Below are 21,455 nucleotides of genomic sequence, written 5' to 3'. Positions count from 1 at the left end.
TGTGTGAAGTGCTTCAGAGATCTTCCTGGAGCAAGGCTTAATTCATTTTCTCCTGCTCGGAGCAAAGCAGGAGTTTTTAATTTAGCTGCCTTATTTTGATAGATTAAAAAAGGATTTTTGTATCATGCTCATAAAGAACATAGATGCTAATTTCTTGAAAGGTTTTGGACAACTTTATGAATAACCTTAGTGTCTACTAAGTGTTGCTGGAATAGATCTCAACTTTATGTTGACAGTGTTAAAAGCTGACATGAAGGAAAAACAGGCATGTATTTCAATTGCATGTCCATCAGATTTCTGTTACTGTGTTTCCCTAAAAATAAGACCTAACCGGAAAATAAGCCCTAGCACGATTTTTCAGGATGACATCCCCTGAACATAAGCCCTAATGCGTCTTTTGGAGCAAACCTTAATATAAGACCCAGTCTTTTTTTCGGTGAAACACGGTAGCCTCAGCATGCTGGCTGGGGAAAGAGTGGATCTTACGTAGGGTAGTATTTCACATATTTCTGTGCTCCTTCAAACAAATTTAATAAGAGCAATAAATGTTTAATGAGAAAGCTGCTTTAACATTGTCTGGTCTCTCAAGTACTTTTCTAGCCATAAGAAAACAGCCTGCACAATCTTAACATTCTCTCTCTTTAGATTTTATTCTACCATTGAGCTTTCCAAAGTTATATAGAGGGGTTCTATATTCCCCTGTATCTGTTCTGTTTACATGTTAAATTGTGTTCTTCATTATGGACTTTATCATCTTCTAAGCCAGGGTAAAGAGACCATCGGGTATATTATGCCTCTTTTTCCAGTCCCAAATGATTTCATTTCTTCATTTTGGTTTAGGGTGTTCTAAGTATTAAGCTAGGGAATCCATGTTTTTAAAAAAATCATACCTAAAATTAACTAATGTTATTTTATTTGACAAGTTTCTGTTTTTAGAATACTTGTCTTTGAGTATCCAATGCCTGAGTGTTCTCACGGTTTTTTACATGGCATACTTAGGATGACCTTGGTTTTAACTTTTTTCATCATTTATGTAGAGGTGAAACAATTTGGAGGAAATAAGGACTGCATTCTTCTATATCTGGGCTCAAATAGGAAAATAGAGCATACAAAGAGAAACAGAAACAAATACATGTATTTCCTCTAAGTATGCATCGTGTTTAATAAGTATACTTTTTCAATTGTAACGATGTTTTAAGTTTATGTATATATACATATGTATATATTTGTTTCCATATGTTTGCTTATAGACATATAAGTATTTATTATGCATACTTATATAGATACAATACCCACAGATAATATAGTTTCCCTACAGATAAAATCATTTGCCTAAGACCTTGAGAGGATATATTTTTATTCTATACTTAGCTAACCTTAGTAAACAAAGGTGTACAAAGACTACCTCCATTGAAAATATTACTCATTTAATATATTTGTTTTGTCCTTATCCCTGTGCAAACATTGTTTTTATTATATCTAGATTTTCTGTATTTTAATTTTATGATAAAAATGTTATTTAAGGTATTTCCTTATACACTTTTTTTGTTTGTTTCTATAACATACATTTTAATTTTACTTCGTGAGAATTCATCTTCTTAGCATAGTTTTTGCTTAACTATTCCCTAAATGGTGGACAGTTGCATTGTTTCCAGTATTCCTGTATTTTGAATAATGTAGCTATAATCAGTCAATAAATATTAATTCTCTGAAGTGGGATTGCCAGGTGGAAAGTGATTAGTTCCAGATTCTTTCAACATCACCTCCTGCTTCCTTCCAGTTACCTCATTGCTGACAGTTGCCTCTCATTGACCAATGCACTCAGGGGAATTGGCTATCAGAAATGTGATCAGGAAAAATCATTTTATCCCCAAGTCTGTGTTTGAGGTACTTGTCTCCATACCAAAATGAAAAATTGAGCATCCATTTAATAAAAAGAACATGAACATGGCCAAATTATGAATAAATTGGTTTCAGATTGATGATAAAGTTTTATACCATACACTTTTATGTATGTCAAGGTATTTACTAAGATAATCTAAGAACATATATCTTCCTAAATTATCTCATAAAAGATCTAAATTACAATAATTTAACATTCTGATTTCATCACTGAGGCTCAGGATTTTTTTGAGAACATCTTTGAAATCATCATCAGAAGTATATAGGCCTACATTGATAAACACCCAAAATTCTTAAATTTATATTACAAAAACAGAAGGGGAAATACCACTCATTTGTGTTACATGCTTCAGGAAAATTACAATTAGAAACACTGAACAATAGTTAGGAATGCCAATGAAACTCTAAACCTATCAAAAGAACAATAGAAACATTAAACGCCCGTTGTAAACTTGAATTACAAGGACATATTCAGAAGCTTTAAACACCCAAGCTCAGTTAAAATATCTCATAGTACCACTGGGAGCAAAAAAAGTCAAGCCACAAGATTTTCAAAGTCTATATAAGAAATGCAAACAACCAAAAGAATTACGAACAGATAGGATAGAAAAGATGAATACTAAATAGGAGTAATCAGTGTTAAAGATAAATAAAAGAAGTAGCATAGCTCTATTATAAGCTGAAAAGAATTTAAAGTCTTCATTGGAGACAGTAAACAGTAACATCTGGACCATCATTACCCAAAATATGTTCTGCAGACCACTAGTTTCTTTAGATATGGCAGGATAAATCTGTATCTGTATACATACATAAATAAGTCAGAAAAAGCCACATCTTGTATTTTTCCTTAGACATTCACAGTGCATAGAAAAAGAAACAAATTAAATTTTATTTATCCCTGTGTTTTTCATACTTACTTAACTATAATCCCCCCGCCTTTTTTTTTTTTCTGTAACATTTCCTAACAGTGAATTACAAATATTGTTTCCCAGAACACATTTTGGTAAATGCCACTATAGAATAATAATAACCAAAGCAAGAAGATATTGAAAATTGACAATGAAAAACAAGACATTGTAAAAGAAGATGATACACATAGAAAATAGCATGTATGAATATACCACATATTATTTTTCTGTTTTACAACAGAAACCAGTGGCTATATTAAGCAGCAAGTGAATTTTATAGGACATAGTGATGCCACAGAATCAGAGAGAACACTGAAGAACAGGTTGGAACAGTCTCAAGTTGCCACAGAAAATCTCTGTGGCCATTCTGGGACATCCTAGAATTAATAAACATACACTGTTTTTTATGCTCTGGTCAAGAAACAAAACCCCAGGAGAAAGAGGTCAATTGGCAGTTTCAGTTACCTGTGACCACTTTGGGGATTTGGGGGAATGAAAGAGAGGATATGATAGAAGAAGTCTTCCACAGGGTTTGAATTCAGTATCCTGTGAAGACCAAGGATAGGAAGTATGACTAATTCCAGAACAGGAAATTTCCCACCCTATTGAAAGGGTGGGAAAAATACATGTTTGGGAGCCGAAAACAAACAAACAAAAACAAAAAAGTTCACTATGAAAAATAAAGTTGTCAGAGAAAATAGACAAACCTATGGAAATTGAAAATGTAACGAAATACTTGAAAAAAAACTTTCCTGAAGTTTTTGAAAAGCCACTTTACTCTGTAAATTAAGAAAGAACATTTAGCACTAACACAGTATTTAATCCTTGTTTTAAGTAGTATGTTGTAAGTATGTTTTAAGTAGTATGTTTTAAGTACGTGAGCTAGAAAAGCAAAAGGCGAAGTCCTGGAAACTAAAAAGATTGAAGAACTAGCTTTCAATGAGAAACGGTAATGAGAACACCTGATCCAAGACTGGGGCCACACGTATAATGGATTCTTACATTAGGTCAGTTTACTCTGCCAAGATATCCTTGATTTGGAAAGTAGCAAGAGGATTGCCCCCCCAGATTCACCAAAATAAAGCTGCTCCACACACAAGTACAAAAGATTACTGAAGGACTTACTGAAAAACAGAAGCAGGTGACATCATTGAGTTTAAGCATAGCAAGGGGACATGTAAGGAAGAGAGTGAGACTGTGGAGTGGGAAGGAGAAAAATAAGATTCAGAATATGAGTTTAGTGCTGAAAAGATCTATTTTTTTATTCTCATAATAGGATTCAGACATTTGGGGTGTTTGGGGGCCTTAGATATTGATGTTGTAGGATCTATGTAGTGATGAATAATAATAAAAGTGGTTAGAGATTCCTTACAAAATTAGGATACCTTTCAAACTCAGTGTTTGCCACAGTCCATGAAAGAGATAAAGTCGGGCCATCCATCCATCCCCTGCTAATTCTGCAGAAAGTTAAAGTGACTTACAGAAAGTGGATAATGCACACAGAGTTGTGGAAAAACAGAGAATAAAGTCAGAGAATGTTCAAGTCACGGGTAAGATTAACGAACAGCTGGTGCAGCAGTTAGGTTTATAGCAGATAGTTGTTTTCAGGTTTCCTAGTGACCAGAGCAAAGAAGGGGAAAGAACTAATAGTTATTTAATCTTGCTATTTTTATGAACACTAAGACTTTGATAACATAAAATAACCCACATGTACCTGTAGCCATACTAAATTAACATAAAACATAGAACTATCTGGTATAAACAAGAAAAATCCAACAATGTAGTTGGATTCACCAGAAGAAATACATTATAGCACCCCTCTCTCCCACCTCCAGATCCTGCCTAGATGGAAAAACTTGTTCTCAGGTTTACCCAGTGCTCTCAAATATATGGAAGGTAATTTAATTATGGTCTCTAATAAAGTTGAGCTGGATCCAAAAAGCAGAGATATCAACAGAGGGCGTAATTAAAAAAAAAATAACAAATTGAAAAAAAATATAATATTCCAAGATCAAAATATCGGGGGTGCCAAAATAATGTATGCACATTTTAAGAGATGTTATCTATGCTCAAGCAATAGTTCACTGTAATCAGAAGGGTCTGGATGCAGATGGTAACCACTTTGTGCACCTCTTGTACTTTCAGAAGTCAAACATGACTTGTATTCATCTTTTGTTATCAGTATGTATTGAGTATTACAATTAATACAGTTTTTTTTCCTTTCTTAAAATGTGTATATATTTTTTGGCACCCTCTGTATATGAAGTCTCTACAAGGAAGAAATAACAGATTTGAACAATTCATTTAAAAGGGAGGCTTGAAATGATGGCATAATGAAATAGAAAAATTAAGTATTAGTATTGTATACACATCCCTTTGCTTAACACTGTGTGACTAGCCCTAGAAAAATATTTAGTAAATGTTTGTTGACTAAACCTCTATTAGGTTTTCTGTGAACCCCAACAGAAAATTCTTCCAAAAGAGTTTTGAGGTAAAAATCTGTACACTGATATCATAAATAAGCAACTGGTCCCAAAAGCTTGAGGTAGAGTGTAGGGAGGGAGAGAGTATCCTAAGGTGACTGAAGCCATGACCAATATATGACAACCTGTATAAGCCCCTGCAACTCCACCACACTCCTCCCTCCAACCCCTCAGGACATCTTCCTTTTCATCTGTCCGCTGCTTCTCTGAAAGAGTTTTGAGAGCCAGTAAGCTAGAGACTATATCTAAATTTAAATCATTACCAAATATGGTAGGTCATAATTGTAGACTGTGGGCCTTTTAAATAGAATTGACATTAGTTAGAACATTTTCTGAAATTTTAAACCTAAGAAGCAATTAGAAAATGTAAATGTGAAAGGAATTCTTGTTTGCTTTAATTTGAGGAAACTATCCAGGTAAAACCTTCTAAACTATTTATTGACACACTTGTGCTAATATCCTGGAAAGGAACAATTTTAATCATATTTGTTCAGTAGTATTGGTTGTTTCTTATATTATTGTCCTAATGTGTTCCTATGATTTCTTAGAGGTTTAGATTGACTCTTACATGGACTTTATTAATTTACTATTTAGCATTCATTATTGAACTTGCACGGAAGACATGAATATGATATAATAAATAGCTAATATTTTTATTTAAAAGGTTCAATTTAGTGAAACATGATATTAGATTGCCTATTTTTAATTAAATTATTTAAATTTAAATTATTTAAATTTAAACATTTGTAATTAAATTACCATGATTAATGAGTTGCACCTGTCACATATTGAATATTTCATTATGACTATAAGTTTAATTTGTACTTTAAAAGGGATCTATCAATATATGGAATTGATTCCAAAATAATGTACACTGCAGTCAAATAAAATTACTAACATTATTTGTCCTGGAGTAAATTACAGAAATCAAAATAAATCTCTTTAACTCATGTCTGCTATGTGTGTCTCTCTCTGTATAAACCTCTATTCTGTATTTATAATTGTTTTCAAAAACTCAGAAGTTTTATCATCTGTAAGAACTTTATCTCATCCATTCATGAACGCAGTTCTACAGTTTGCTAATAATTCCAGCTCCTAAACTTATTTATATTAATATATAAATGGCAGAAGCTGGTCTAGCTTCCCATCTGATTGACGGAACTAGTAGACCAAACAGGAGTAGTTGGCCCTTAAAGGAAAGAGAAAGTCAAAAAAATTTGTTTCTTAATGAAATATTTGTATCCCTTTTAGTTTAGCATGGTACCTTGCCCATAGTAAGTGGGCTACAAAGTCATAGCAGTGAAAATAGATCGAGGTTATGATGCAGTAACAAGCTCAAAACCTCAGTGGTTTAAAACAACATGCACTGCACACTGTATGTTCTGCCCATCCTCATGCTTTGCTTAGGACTCTGTTTCTCATCATCCTCCCTCCAGAGCCCAGACTGATGGAGCAGCTGCCATCTGGGTCATTTTCAGTTGCTAAGGCAAAACATATGGGGTTTGGGGGAGGGGTGTGACAAAAGAGAACCTGCAAAATCACACACTGGCTTTTAATGCATCTATCAGAAAGACACATGTTATTTCAGCACTCATCTCATTGGCCAGAGGAAGTCACATGTACACTGTAACTTAAAGGGTTGGGGAAGGATGCAGTGTCAGCACCATATGCCCAGGAGGAAAATTTAGTGGACACCGTTAATGACTGCCACAGTGGCCACTGACTTGGGTTAGCCTTTCCAGCTGCCGGGAGTAGCAGAAGATAGGAGTTTGTGAGAAGAAAGCAACTTTTTCAAGGGTCCACAAGCTGGAATCAGTCTACAACACTAGGAAAAGGCTTTCAGCCTTTGGAACCAAGGTAGTAAATGGAGAGTCATGCCTTGGGATAGGAAAACACATCTTCACTAATTTTTTAAGTAAAAAGTTACTGCTTCAGTCCTTGTCTACAAAGTTTTGCTTCTCCAAGAAATATCTTCTACTCTAAGCTTCTCCCCTAACTTTCCACATGTCTAACAGTGAAAAGTTGACTGACATAAACTACGCTATAAAAAAGGAATGCCTGTCACACCACTGCAGTTGTCTGATATGGGGGCTAATCGTTGCTCTTTGGCAGCCCCCTCCTGTGTTGATTGGACATTGAGGATCTGGTGCTTTGCCTTCAACCACTTCTCTTTTTGATTTAAGTGTTCCACAGGCCAGTTACCTCTCATTTTACAAAAGCCTAGTGAAAGAGATGAGGTATTGTGTTTCCCCGAAAATAAGACCTAGTTAGACCATCAGCTCTAATGCGTCTTTTGGAGCAAAAATTAATATAAGACCCGGTCTTATATTATATTATACCCAGTCGGTATTATTATATTACTTGTATTATATTATATTATATTATATTATATTATATTATATTATATTCTACCAGCCTTATATTAAAATAAGACAAGGCGTTATATTAATTTTTACTCCAAAAGATGCATTAGAGCTGATGGTCCCGGCAGGTCTTATTTTTGGGGAAACACGGTAATATGTTTAGATTTATATTGAATCATTTCATAATTCACAATGTCTGTTAAAACCAATACTTCAAATCATGTTTATTGCTAGAATCATATTGACATGGATTTCTTATACTAGATTTGTATGCTTGTGTGTGTGTCTTAAACATAAGTTGTGTTTTTCCAGGAATATTCCTATGTATTTCTTCTTTCTTTCTTTCAAATTATGGTGTCCTTAGAAGAGTATCATGAGATAGCTATAGCAAAGAATTTAAAATTTAATAGGGCCAGCAGAAAATTCCTCAGAATTGTGATAATTTACCAGCTGGTAGTTTCACTTAATTAGTAAAACAGCAGATGCTTATTAAATACCTACTTTGAGGCACTGCACTTGATGCTGCAGAAAAAACGAGCAAGAGAAACACAGTCCCCACTGACAAATATTAATTCATTAGATTTCACAACAACCCTGTAAAGTAGGCATAGATATTGTTTTTATCCTCATTTTATAGAGGAAGAAAGAGCTCAGAGTTAAGCCAGGGGCATCCAAAGTGGCAGAGCTGGGCTTCAAACTTTGGCATTCTGGCTCAACCAACATACCGTGTTTCCCCGAAAATAAGACCTAACCAGAAAATAAGCCCTAGCATGATTTTTCAGGAGGACATCCCCTGAACATAAGCCCTAATGCATCTTTTGGAGCAAAACTTAATATAAGACCTGGTCTTATTTTGAGGGAAACACGCTAGTTGGTTGGTTTTAGTTGGATTTTGTTAGCCAATTGTGACAGAGACAAAGACATGGATTTCAAAAGTATTAGCAAAAGTTTTATTGAAATTACAGACCGTGAAATCCAAGATGAGTATAGGACTGTATGACAAAAAAGCAGGTGAGTGATGGTTAGAGAGAAAATGCACTAGTTATATTGCCTGAAGTTTAGTTGGAGTAGATTCGAAGTAGTAGTAATTTAGCAAGTGACTGGAAGCTCTGGAAGTTAAGGCTATATATGCGTAGTAGAGTGTATGAATAAGACATTTAAAAAGTGGGGCAGTTTTGAGTGATGTCATAATTCAGGATAGCATCATGAGACTGAGTGGTTAAGGAGGGATTTTGCCAGAACTTATCTGCATGGCTGACTATGAAATAAATTTTAATTGAAAAAAATATGTAAAAGTTGGTCTTTAACAAAATGCTAAGCACCAGTGAATTTATTTTTAAATTGCTAAGATATAAACATTGTTTATATAATATAAATAATATGAAAATATGTATTGAACAAAGGTCACTGCTTAAAAAAAAGAGAAAAATATTTACGCAGCATGAAATTTAAATACAAGATCATTGGACAAACATTCACTACTCTAGAGCATTAAGAAATTAGTACAGATGTTTAGAGTTGACATTAGAAATGTAAACAAAAGGCATATTAGCTAATTAGTTGGATTTAATACATCTATTTACCTATGCAGAGGTGATTGTTTTAAACAACTATATGAATTTTTATGTACGATAAATGTAGTAAATGTTATCATGGTGATAGGAATTTGTTTTAGATTTCCTTTAAAAATTAAATCTTACCTAGTGTAAATCAGTTGATTTATAAAAATTTTCTTGGTTAAAATTTGTAAGGTTTGGTAATTAGGTACAATCTTAGTCTGTTCTGACTGCTATAACAGAATACCATAGACTGGATGGAAAAAAACAACAATCATTCGTTTCTCAATGTTCTGAAAGCTGAGAAGTCCACGATCAAGGTGCCAGACGATTCATTGTCTGGTGAGGACCTACTTCCTCGTTCATAGACAGCCATCTTCTCAATGTGTCCTCACGCATCAGAAGGGGTGAGGGAACTCTCTGGGGCTTCTTTTTAAGGGCACTAATCCCATTCATGAGGACTGTGCCTCAGGACCTAATCACCTCCCAAGGTCCTACTTCCAAATACCATCAAATTGAGGATTAAGAGTTAACATACGAACTTTGGGGGCACACAAACATTCAGTGTGTAGCAGGTGCTTGTAAAGTAAGTACTCTAAAGATGTCATTTACAAGCTTTCATGTTAACCTTTTCATGCTGTAAATTTATAATACGTATTTTTTTAAGTTTTTTTTCTTTAAAGCATTTTAGAAAATAGTTCATTAACAAATTTTAGGGTTAACCATTCTAGTAACTAAACACTTTTCTGCTGCATTATGAAGTGTTTCTCCAAGTGAGATCTGCTGATATATCTGAATATGCCACCATTAATTCTGCATTTGAAAGCAAATAGTTCATTTTATATTTTCGCTGAAAATGCTTTTACATTGATAATAAAGTGAACCTAAGTCTTGAGGCTAATGTTTGTTTTGAACTTAATAATTGATTTTTATTTTAATTTGAAGTAATCCAATTCTTCTGAAGCAGTACAAATAGTGATTAATTCTAAGGCCCTGAAAAATAAGAGCTTTAATGGTATAAGCATAGAACACAAGAACTTTTTCCACAGCTCTTTATTCTAAACATTTGTTTTGTTTTTCCATTCCTGCCAGTTTAGGGTGAGACCACATAAGCAAAAGAGATTGTCACCTTTGTCTTATAAATATTGTTTGTTTCACGCATTGTCTAATCTTATTTTTAACAGATTTTTTTAAAGTTCTTTTTTTTTAATTTATTAAAAATTAAATTGTTAATTTTTAACAATTGTTAGTAAAATTACATAGATTTCAGGTGTACAGTTGTGTATTACATCATCTATAAATCCCATTGTGAGTTCACCACCCAGAGTCGGTTCTCCTTCCATCACCATGTATTTGATCCCCCTTACCCTCGTCTTCCGCCCCCTCACCCCTTTATATAATAATTGCCACAACGGCTTTAATTTATAAATCACTGCTGGCTGCTGTGTTTCAATTCTTACATCTAATTGAGTTTATAATTATTAAATAGTGACTTCTTACTTTAGTCTTCTCTCGTGAACTTTCTCTACTCATGTAGAAAGTATACTTGCTTATTTAATTTAGGCTTACCTGTTAATTCAAATAACAACTGTGGCATTATGTTGAGTTTCTGCTCTCTAATCGTTATGAATACCTAATGCTATCTCATGCTTTATGACTAGACTTATAGCAATGCTAACCTGGAGTATAACTCTGAAGAATTAGATATAGTGGATCTTAAAGCTCTGTCATCTTGTCAGGTTTGCGAGTATTAACATATTTAGTTGTTTATGATTCACACCCTTATTCAGCAGATATTATGCGCCATCTATGATAGTTTTGATCCTGTATTACGTGCTAGATTGTGTTCTTGACTCTGGAGGATTTAGCAATGAACAAATTGGACAAAATCCCCTCTCCCATAAAATATAGAGGGTGCCAAAAAAAAGTATACACATTTTAAGAAAGGAAAACTGTATTAAAATTATAATATTCGATATATATACTGATAACAAAAGATGAATACCAGTCACATTTGACTTCTGCAATTATAAGAGGTGGTCAAAGTGGTTACCATCAGCATCCAGACACTTCTGATTGTGGCGAACTACTGCTTGAGCAACGCTGACCAAAGTGTCCACTTGTATACGTTTTTTGGCACCCCTAGTATACATGCTAATGAGATATAATGTTCAGTTCACAGGAAAATTTCAGATAACAATAAGTGCTGTGAAAAGCTACAATACACTCATTTGATAAAGAGTGATGGGGGGAGGGTTAGGGAGATGAGGAAGACTACTTTCGGCCAAATTGGAGCCAGAATCTGAATAATGCCATTGAAGAGTCAGAGAAAATAACGTTCTGAACAGAGGAATTTGAGAGTTCTGCGTTTATGATAGATTTCTCTTTTTCCTTTGGGACAAAGAGGAGGGGAAGGAGGGAGAGGAGAGTGATGGTAATGATAACAGTGGTAACAGACCGTGTGTTGAGGGTTTATTGTGTGCCAGGTGTATAGCACCAATATGGGGAAACTGCATCATCTCCATGTTGTAGATGCACTGAAGCTCTGTGGGGCTGATTCCTGAGTCACGCAGGAAGTGACCAAACTCAGATTTGACCCTGCGTGACCCTGCCCACATTTTATTCCCAAAACGAAAGTTACCAGGATTGACATCTTTCTTTTTTACTTGCTCATCAGTTTAACATGTAAACCTCATGTAATGAGCTAACAACAATCCTCTGTCACCCATGAAATCTTGCACTTCCTGAGCAACAAAGAATAATTAAGCTATGAAAATTAAACTGATATGTTCATAACACTTGTGAGTTGATAACAGATTTGGATTCAAGTTGTATTTGAAATTATTTATTCATTGCATTTATGCCTATTTTCAAAACACAAAGTTCCTTGAATTTTTCCACATAATTCTTTAAGTTGTAAGCTTTTTCATTTTCCTTCTCTATGTTTTCATCCTTCATTCCCTCATACTTTTCATCAGTAAAATAAAATACTTCTCATTGTCCAGTGCGTACATGTAGCAAAAACTTTGCAATATCTATCAAGATCGAAGTGATTTTAGCATTAATTCTTCTTTTTATTCTGAATTAGTGTCAGGTACAGTTCAAAATGTTGATAAATTTTATATCTATATTTTAGCATGACATTTGAGTGATTAAGTTATACATTCAACTTCTTTGTAAGTGAGGTATATTGAGGACAGTAGTAATTGAGAATGCTGAATTATGTATTAGGTTGGTGCAAAAGTAATTGCAGTTTAAAAGGTTAAAAATAATTGCAAAAAACGCAATTACTTTTGCACCAACCTAAGAGATGTGCACAATTTGGAAAAATGAATGGTATTTTCGATTTTGAATCATATTTTCTGATAAAGAAACATGAAGGAAAAAGAATGAAATGAAATTACTTCAAATGAAACTAAAATCTTTTGGCTTTATTAACAGACATAAATTGTGAAGGTTTACCAATACAATTGGAATGCTTTTATGTATTTAGAGAATTCCAAATAGGATTTAGAAATAGCTCATAAATCTATCATAAGTTGACAGCACTTTAATAAATTTCTCCTGACTGTGAACAAAAATTTGGAATCCAGTTGACTATTTGCTTTTTATATTTCATTTATTTAGACAAAGAGAGGAAGGAAAGGTGAGATTTATTATCATATGTCGTAAAAGTAACTGTAAAAAATGATTAAAGTATCAAGTTATCATAGTCTTTAAGATTTTCAGTGAACTAACATTTTACAGTGTGGTTTCCTTCAATTATGTTAACTACTGTCAAAAGACAAGACTCAAAACCAGGGCCCATAAGGTTAAACTAAGATTAGATCCAGTGATCCAGCATTCTGTCGTGAGTTTTTTCTAGGGGTCCATTCTGTTGTGGAATTTCAAGATCTACCTCAAATAATGGAGTTTAATTAGTATTCAGATAAATGGGAAATTCCCATACTTTCAAGTATTACCATGTCATTCTACCACTGCCTGGATATTGCACTTCCCACTAGTTTTACTTATCCATTCAGTGTATTCCACCCATATCCAGATGCAGAATAATCATTTATTCTCTTTATAACTACTCAAAATACCAATACTTTGACTCTTCTCTGCCCTCTTTTTTCCTTTCAAATTAGTAAAGACTAAAAACCATGTTAATATCCAATTTGGTGAGAGTAGGGCAAAAATTTGCTCAGACATTGCTGAAGGGAATGTAATTTGATATAATTGCTCTGAAAAGCTATTAAGTTCTATGGATATAAGACCTTAATAAAGGTATTTATTTAGCTCCAGTTATTCTACATTAGGGAATCTATTCAAAGGAAAAATCCAAAATATAATATATCTAAAGCAGTTAATGGATATATTTTATAAAATCAGTAAATCTCAAATTCCCAGCAGTAAAAGAATGGTGGAGCAGATCATAGAATGCCCACATAATAACATATTGTGCAACCATTACAATTTATACTTGTTCATTTATTTCAGAAAAAAATATTAAAGAAAAAATGCAATAGACTTAGAAAAAAATTACCAAACTTTTGCCTCTATACTTACTCAGGATTCAGTTCTAGACTCTCTTAAGATTTAATTTCTTTAACTTTTCTGACAAGAATCTAGCCTATAAAGACTTGCAAATCACCTTTTTCTCTTTCTAACATCTGTTTCATAAAGAAAATGACTATTCAGTGATAATTGAATTTCCTTCTTTATAGTCAATTTATAGATTCCTATTTCAGATGGTGGTTTATTTACAGCAACATCTATTAGATGCTAATATGATTCTTAGTTTGGAGGTGAAACAAAGCTTAAGTAGATAGATTGGTAATAAATCCTTGCACAGTCTCACGTCCAGCTACTTAGTGTTTGTATTATCAAGAGCAGTTTAAAAAGACAAATGAGATTTTTTTTGTCAAACACATGCACAAATCAATCTACAGTGTGATCCAAAATAGTGTATAGAGTATTTCATAGTCTGTAATAAAAAGTGAATTGGAAATTTCTTTGCATTTTTCATTATCAACCATTTAAAAAGCAAAATAATAGCATTATCTCTGATAAGCATATAAACATAATAAAGTTTATGTTTATTACTAATATAGAGGAAAATTTGGGACTACTGAGGTACTTAGCACAATCTGTGACTTTGTCTTTCTCTAGAGAATGTAATTGAAAGAAGGTATTAGAGAAGACATAGCAGAGACCCTTTTTCCTATTGTTATAGCAGTAAATATCCCATAAGAAACTTCAAAAGCAATGCATGCTTGCTTGAGAAAGAAGAAAATAAGAGAAAAGTTCAGTAATAAGCCAGGGAAAAAAGAAAACCTTGTGTGAGAGATAAAGGAGGTGACTAAAGGGAACATCACTCATACTCCCTCACAAAAGCAAGTCATTGATGCGAATTTTCAGTATGTTATGTTTTATGATGTGTGTGTTTGTGTGTGTGTGTGTGTGTATACGTGCAAGCACATGCCTGTGTGTTCAAAATATAGTGCTCAGTTTACAGTATATTTTGCAAACTGCATTTTTCACTAAAAAATCTGCATCTTTTCAAGTCAATAAATACAAATTTATGTCAAAAAAAAAAAAAAAAAAAGGAAACCATACAGTCTTCTAGACACTCATGACATTTCTTAAATCAAAATCTAGATTCACTTTATGATGAAAACCCAAGGTAATTAAAAACTGTAATTTTTTTTTTAGTTTTTACTATTTTACTTTATTTTTTAAAATACAAAGCAAATTTTACTATATGACTACATGAAATGAATTGATAGATCTTGGTTAAAGGTACACAAGTATTAGAAATTTTTATATTTTTCAAATACAATTTTTGGAAAATTTTGGGAGTACTTTATAGATGTGATAAAAAGCCAACAATGTCTTCTTTTATTTCACTCTCTGCTCACCTTAAAACTCTACCTCTTCTTCCAATTATGGGATATCAGCTGCTTGTCTGAGATCCTGTAATTTAAATAGACTTTTGTGTAATCATCTTAAAATTGTATTTTTAAGGAAAATTGCCAAATTTTGAGCCTATAGGTAAACCAGTTGTAAATAGCAGTCTACTTAAACTGCTCTTTGTATTAAATACATTAACCTAATAGACTTAAGAAGTAGCTCTTATGAAGTAGAAAGAACATTGCTCTTAGCATCTGAAATCCTAGCTTCTCGGACTCTGTTAAGTTGTTGACTCACTGCAGTACCTTGATCAAGTCATTTTATCACTTTCAGATTTTTTTCATTAATTTAAAACAATGGAATACGAAATAAATGTCTTTTGTATGATACACTAAATTCAGTGTATGATACACTGACATTCAAGTTCACAGAATGTTACAAATTGGAGGAGGGCTGTTTTTTTCCCCATAACTCAAAACTTTCCCATAGCTCAAAGAGAAGTTTCTTTCCCATAACTCAAAACTTCTTAACTCATTTGTGAGGATAAACATAATGAGTCCTTCTGGTGAAGTGTAGATTTGTGCTTCATGCTATACAATGCTTAAGTAGTCCAGATATGTAAATACCTGGGAGTGAAAAAGAAGTAGAAAAGTTGGATAACTTTATGCCCTAGAAAAACCTTGTGTTCTATGGAATTAAAAATGGCTGGTTGATAGTGGGAAGGAAATGCTAAGAAGTGAAGAAGCACTTCAAAGGAAGCAGTAGATACAGAAACAGAAACATTGCTATAGATACAGAAACAGTTAGGAACATGCACTGATTCTTTACTTATGGAATAGCCACAGCCTTCACCCCTTCCTTACCGAAAACTTGAATGCAGACTGTTCTCCATTATAAACAGATCTCCCATTTTAATGACAGACTCAAGGGGAATTCTGGCAGCTGTAGCAAAAATGAGAAACAAGGATTTTATATCCAACAAAACTGACTTTCAGGTGTAAAGGACACAGAGGCAAACTATTATCAACATGCCAGAACTTAGGAAATGTTTCCAGGAGCCCTTCCTGATGAATCCACCTCAGGACAAGCTTCAGACAGCCAAAAGGCCACATATTCTATGATTCAATCTAAATCTTTAAGAAAGTTGTACATAAATCTTCTTCACACTATTTTTTTTTAAAGACTTTTTTTTTTTTAACAGAACTTTATTGGGGAACAGTGTGTATTTCCAGGACTTTATTAGGGAGCTGTTTTTTTCCAGCTCCAAGTCAAGTTGTTGCCCTTTCAATCTTAGTTGTGGAGGGCACAGTTCAACTCCAAGTCCAGTCGCCATTGTTCAATCTTAGTTTCAGGCGGCACAGCCCACCATCCCTTTCGGGAGTCGAACCGGCAACCTTGTGGTTGAGAATACGCGCTCCAACCCAACTCCAACCCAACCTCCTGGCTGCTGGGAGCTCAGCAGCAGCTCAGCTGCAGCTCCTTGTCTTGCGGAAGGCGCAGCTCGCTGGCCCATGTGGGAATCAAACCAGCAGCCCTATTGACCAGAGCTCACACGCTAATCAACTGAGCCACCCGTCCACCCCCCATACTATTGATATAAGCTATTGATATTGATATATAAATATCAATATGTAATATATAAATATTGATATGTAATTTGTAAAATTACAAATGTTTCTCAATTCCATTCCAAATCGACAGTATTGGCATCGCTCTCATTGTTGAAAAAATATTTTTTTAATGTTTTTAACCTTGTATGACTAGTGCTATGCTAAAACAGGAAGGATTATTTTACATGTGAACTACTGTGTTTCCCTGAAAATAACTCAAAACTTACCCAGTCAGCTCTAATGCGTCTTTTGGAGCAAAAATTAATATAAGACCCGTCTTATTTTACTATAAGACTGGGTATAATATAATATAACATATTTTATTATATAATATAATACTGGGTCTTATATTAATTTTTGCTCCAAAAGACGCCTTAGAGCTGATTGTCCAGCTAGGTCTTATTTTCAGGAAAACATGGTATCACAAATAGATACTAGAGCTACTTTACATATAAATGGTCCTCTAAAACCAACTGCTATTGTGTACTGATTTGCAACAGAGTATAAAGAAAGAAAACACTAATACTGTGTTTCCTCGAAAATAAGACCTAGCCAAACCATCAGCTCTAATGCGTCTTTTGAAGCAAAAATTAATATAAGACCCGGTCTTATATTATATTATAAAAGACGCATTAGAGCTGATGGTCCGGCTAGGTCTTATTTTCAGGGAAACACAGTAAATGCTGTGTTGTGAACCAATAATTAAATTCTCAATGTGGTATAAAATACTCACAGGAGGTTCATTCTTGGCCTCATAAACTTGACCATATCTTTCCATTCTAATGCTATTAAGTGACTTAAAGACATGACTTAACAGTAAAATAAGCTCCTAAAGCACAGTGGTAAGCACATAAGACTGAAATTATGCAGTGATGTCTGTCATTCATTTGGGAATTGGCTGTCCCATTTGCTCTTAAATATCAGGCGAAAAGCAAATGGAGAGTTGGCAGTTAAACCGCAAATTCAGCATCATATGGCTTAATACCTCTTGTGCTGTTTGCTAAATTTAAAGATTATTAAAGATTTTTGCTTGATTCACTGCAGAATCAGTAAGAATTTCCCATTCTTACTGAATTTACCTGAGTTTACCTTCTGAGAAGTTCAGTGCTTCTCAAACTTTGCTGTATATCAGGATCTCCAAGAAGGCTTATTAAAACATATTTATGGGTCCCACTCTCAGGGTTTCTGATTCTATAGATCTGGGTGGGAGTCCGATAATTTGTATTTCTTACAAGTTCCCAGGTGATGCTGATAGTGCTGTTCTGAGAGCCACACTTTGAGAACCATTAACCTAATCCCATGAAACCCTCCTCTTGCAATCAACGGATTCCTTTCTTTAAAAAATGAACTAGTAAGAAAATAGACATCTGAATTTAGCTATCAACACTAATTAGAAAACCATGCCCTGATTTACTAGATCAAGAGTTGAGGGAGACATTTCCTCTATTGGGAATCATAATAAATCTCCTTTCCTAAAATTTGACAAACATTATATCAAACGCAGCATAAGCTATTTGGAGTTTCACTTATGTTAAGGAAAATTCCAGTTAAATGAAGACAATAATCTTTGAAGAACATGTGATACAAATTTCTGTCATTAATATATAATGAAGATTTTTTTAGTCTTTTGAAATTTTATTTCCTTCAATTTCAAGATCCAAGTTGGACTTTGCCAGAATTTTTGTTTGTTTTTATTTTCTATCACAACCCACCCCCATCCCCCCCAAAAAGTTGCTTTTTCTTGTGGTTCTTAGTCATTTGTCTTCAACAATACTGCCTTATAATTACTAAAATTAGAGTCAAAATAACAAAATCTCACTGTTATTTTGCTTTGGTAACAGATGAAATTTTCAGTGTTTGTCTTACATTTTTTTCCAGTACATTGCTATTTATTTAATGTTAAGAGAGCTTGAGTCCATTTCTTTTGTACCTTGATTCTGTGGGTCTGTTACCTGGCCCTTAGACTGGACTGGAGGCTACAGTGTGAACACTTCTGTTTTGACTCCCTTTTTATCTTTGACTGCCACGTTTTCTCCACTGTGCTTTACCTCACAAATTTGAGTCTTTTTGTTTTCAGCTTTATTAAGATATAATTGACATATAACATTGTGTAAATTTAAGATGTACAATTCGTGTTGATTTGATGCACTTACATATTATTACAAAATGATTAATAACCACAGTAGCTTTGGTTAACACCTCTATCACCTCATATAATTATTGTTTTCTTTTTTGTGGTAAGAACATTTAAGATCTAATGTCTTAGCAACTTTCAAGTATCTAATACCGTATTGTTAACTATGGTCACCATGCTGTACATTAAATCACCAGAACTTACTCATAATTGGAAGTTTGAACCCTTTGACCAACATCTCCCCATTTTCCCCAACTCCCAGGCCCTGAAAACCACTATTTCTCTATCTATAAGTTAAGCTTTTTTAGATTGCTCATATGTGATATCATACAGTATTTGTCTTTCTCTGTGCATGAGTTTTACTTTTTTAAATACACAGTGCTGCTACCACAATCTTTCCACTGGACCTAGTTTTTTGTGTTTTTTTTTTTTTAACTGATCTAATAGGTCAGTTTCTTAGCTACTAAAGGGGATTTCCATCTGAATAATAACCTTTAAGATATTGACTGGCCACAGAAGAAAAGATGTATATATATGATGTGTATTGATCACATTGGAGGAAGTCTGCTTTGCCTGAAGCTGAATTTAAGATCTTCAAAAACACCTAAATGAGAACTTTCTCTATAGTTTTATACTATTGCCTTTCTATATATCTCTGATACCTTTGCCAGTTTCACATGGTCAGGCTTCATGATGGCAAGGATTTGTCTGATTACCTTGTGCAGTACCCACCACAATACTATATCCATCTTCATTTTCTTTTGGAGAAGAAATGAAAGTTATTACTTGATCCTTTCCTGTGCATCATAAAATACTACTCCCTGGACATTTTTCCAGTGCTATACTTCAAAAACAAGTGTTATTATGAGTCATTGACCACAGCTGTCTTGTTTACTTAATGTATTCCAGTGCCTTGTGCAACTTGGCATGTAGTACATAAGCACTCAATAAATATTTGTTGAATAAATGAATTGACATTTTTAAAAGGTCAGAATTATAGAAGAGGTTCCTTTTTGAAAGTTTATAATTTAGAAAGTTTAGACTACGCTGAAGTGTGTGTGTGTGTGTGTGTGTGTGTGTGTGTGTGTGTAATAGCTTTAAAAAGCATTCGGATAGTGTGAGTGGCCACAATGATGAGATAAGTTATATCCTGAGTTATTGTTTGTATTTTGAAGAGGAAATGCCTCTTGACCTATTTCAATTTGATATTTTCAAAACTCTTTTAATAGAAAAGTATTGAGTTATGTGACATTTCGATAGAGTAGTTACAGTTATTAATACAAGGCATTATTTAATTGAATTATTTATGGTACTATAAGACTATAACACTATTAAAAACAGATGTAGTGTTGTCATGAAATAGGATATATGAAAAAGTCTTAAAATGTATTCATTTAAATGAAAAATATTTAAGATGCTTTCAATCAAGTTAACATAATGCAGGGATTGGTCAACTGCCGACACGCCCATTCATTTACATGTGTCCATGGCTTCTTTGACCCCACAACTATAGATAGTGAATGAGTGAATAAATAGTGAAACCCTCTAACCAGAAATTCTATTATACTTTCAAACGTTCAAACTGAGGAAATAGTCATGTGTATGAATAAATATGTACAGGAATGTTCATTCCACTACTGTTTGTACTACCAAGACAATGGAAACCTAAGTGTCAAGTAAGAAGGGACTGGCTAAATTGTGGCATATCCATACAGTGGTATGTAGCTGTTTCAAAAAAATGTTACAGAAACGTACCCATCAATATAAAACAGAGGTCAGCAAACTACAGCACTCTGACCAAATTCAGCCTGAGACCTGTTTTTGTATTACCAGAGTTAAGATTTGTTTTTATAATTTAAAGGATTATAAGTGAAAAAAAATTAAAACTGTGAGATATAGAGAGTATGTGGTTTTCAAAGCCTAAAATACTTAGCATCTGACCCTTTAAAGAAAATGTTTGCTGACCTCTGATATAGAAATGTTGTACTTAATGTAGATTAAGTTGCTGGAGATAGATTTAAAACATTACAACATAGTGTATATGGAGTGATGCCATTTTTCTAAAAAAAAAATGCAGCCAATACTATTTAGAAGGACAAAGACTTCAGATGTTAACAATAGTTGTCTTGGGGTGTATAGGGTTCATGAGATTCTATATTTTTTGTTTATTTCACAATTTCATGATTTTTCGATAATGAGAATATATTCAGTATATAACAAGACATTTTAAAATTGAAATTTTGGTGTTGGGAAAAAAGAAAATGAAAACTTCTCTGAGTTCTGAGGTGAACAAGTATGTTTCTCTATTTTGTAGGTGAGGAAACTCAGGCTAAGAGAGGCTACTCAACTTGCCTGGGGCAGTGGGGCAAACGTAAGACAAATACAGCACTGCTGCTAAATTTTCTGACCCATAGCATCACCATTTGATAATTTAAAATGTTCACCCATCAGCTGACAAAATTATGAACTCAGTGCCCAAAAGTACTTTAGACGTATCGGTGTATAATATATGATAAAGGAGGGTTATGCAGAAATTAAATCTACCAGTTTAATAGGATTAGATGGACAACCAGAAAGATTTACATTTACTTTAATAGAATGAAA

General features: G+C 33.7%; 1 protein-coding gene across 1 annotated transcript in view; it reads left to right on the top strand.

The window, feature by feature from the left end:
• The window catches only part of MAN1A1 (mannosidase alpha class 1A member 1), a 156,355-nt gene that overhangs the window by 58,630 nt on the left and 76,270 nt on the right, over positions 1 to 21,455 (top strand). The gene's annotated exons all lie outside the window — the stretch shown is intronic.

This window comes from Rhinolophus ferrumequinum, chromosome 3 (assembly GCF_004115265.2).
Source record: "Rhinolophus ferrumequinum isolate MPI-CBG mRhiFer1 chromosome 3, mRhiFer1_v1.p, whole genome shotgun sequence".
Lineage (NCBI taxonomy): Eukaryota > Metazoa > Chordata > Mammalia > Chiroptera > Rhinolophidae > Rhinolophus > Rhinolophus ferrumequinum.
Note: the sequence above shows the minus strand (reverse complement) of the source record. Positions and strands in the feature narration are given on the sequence as shown.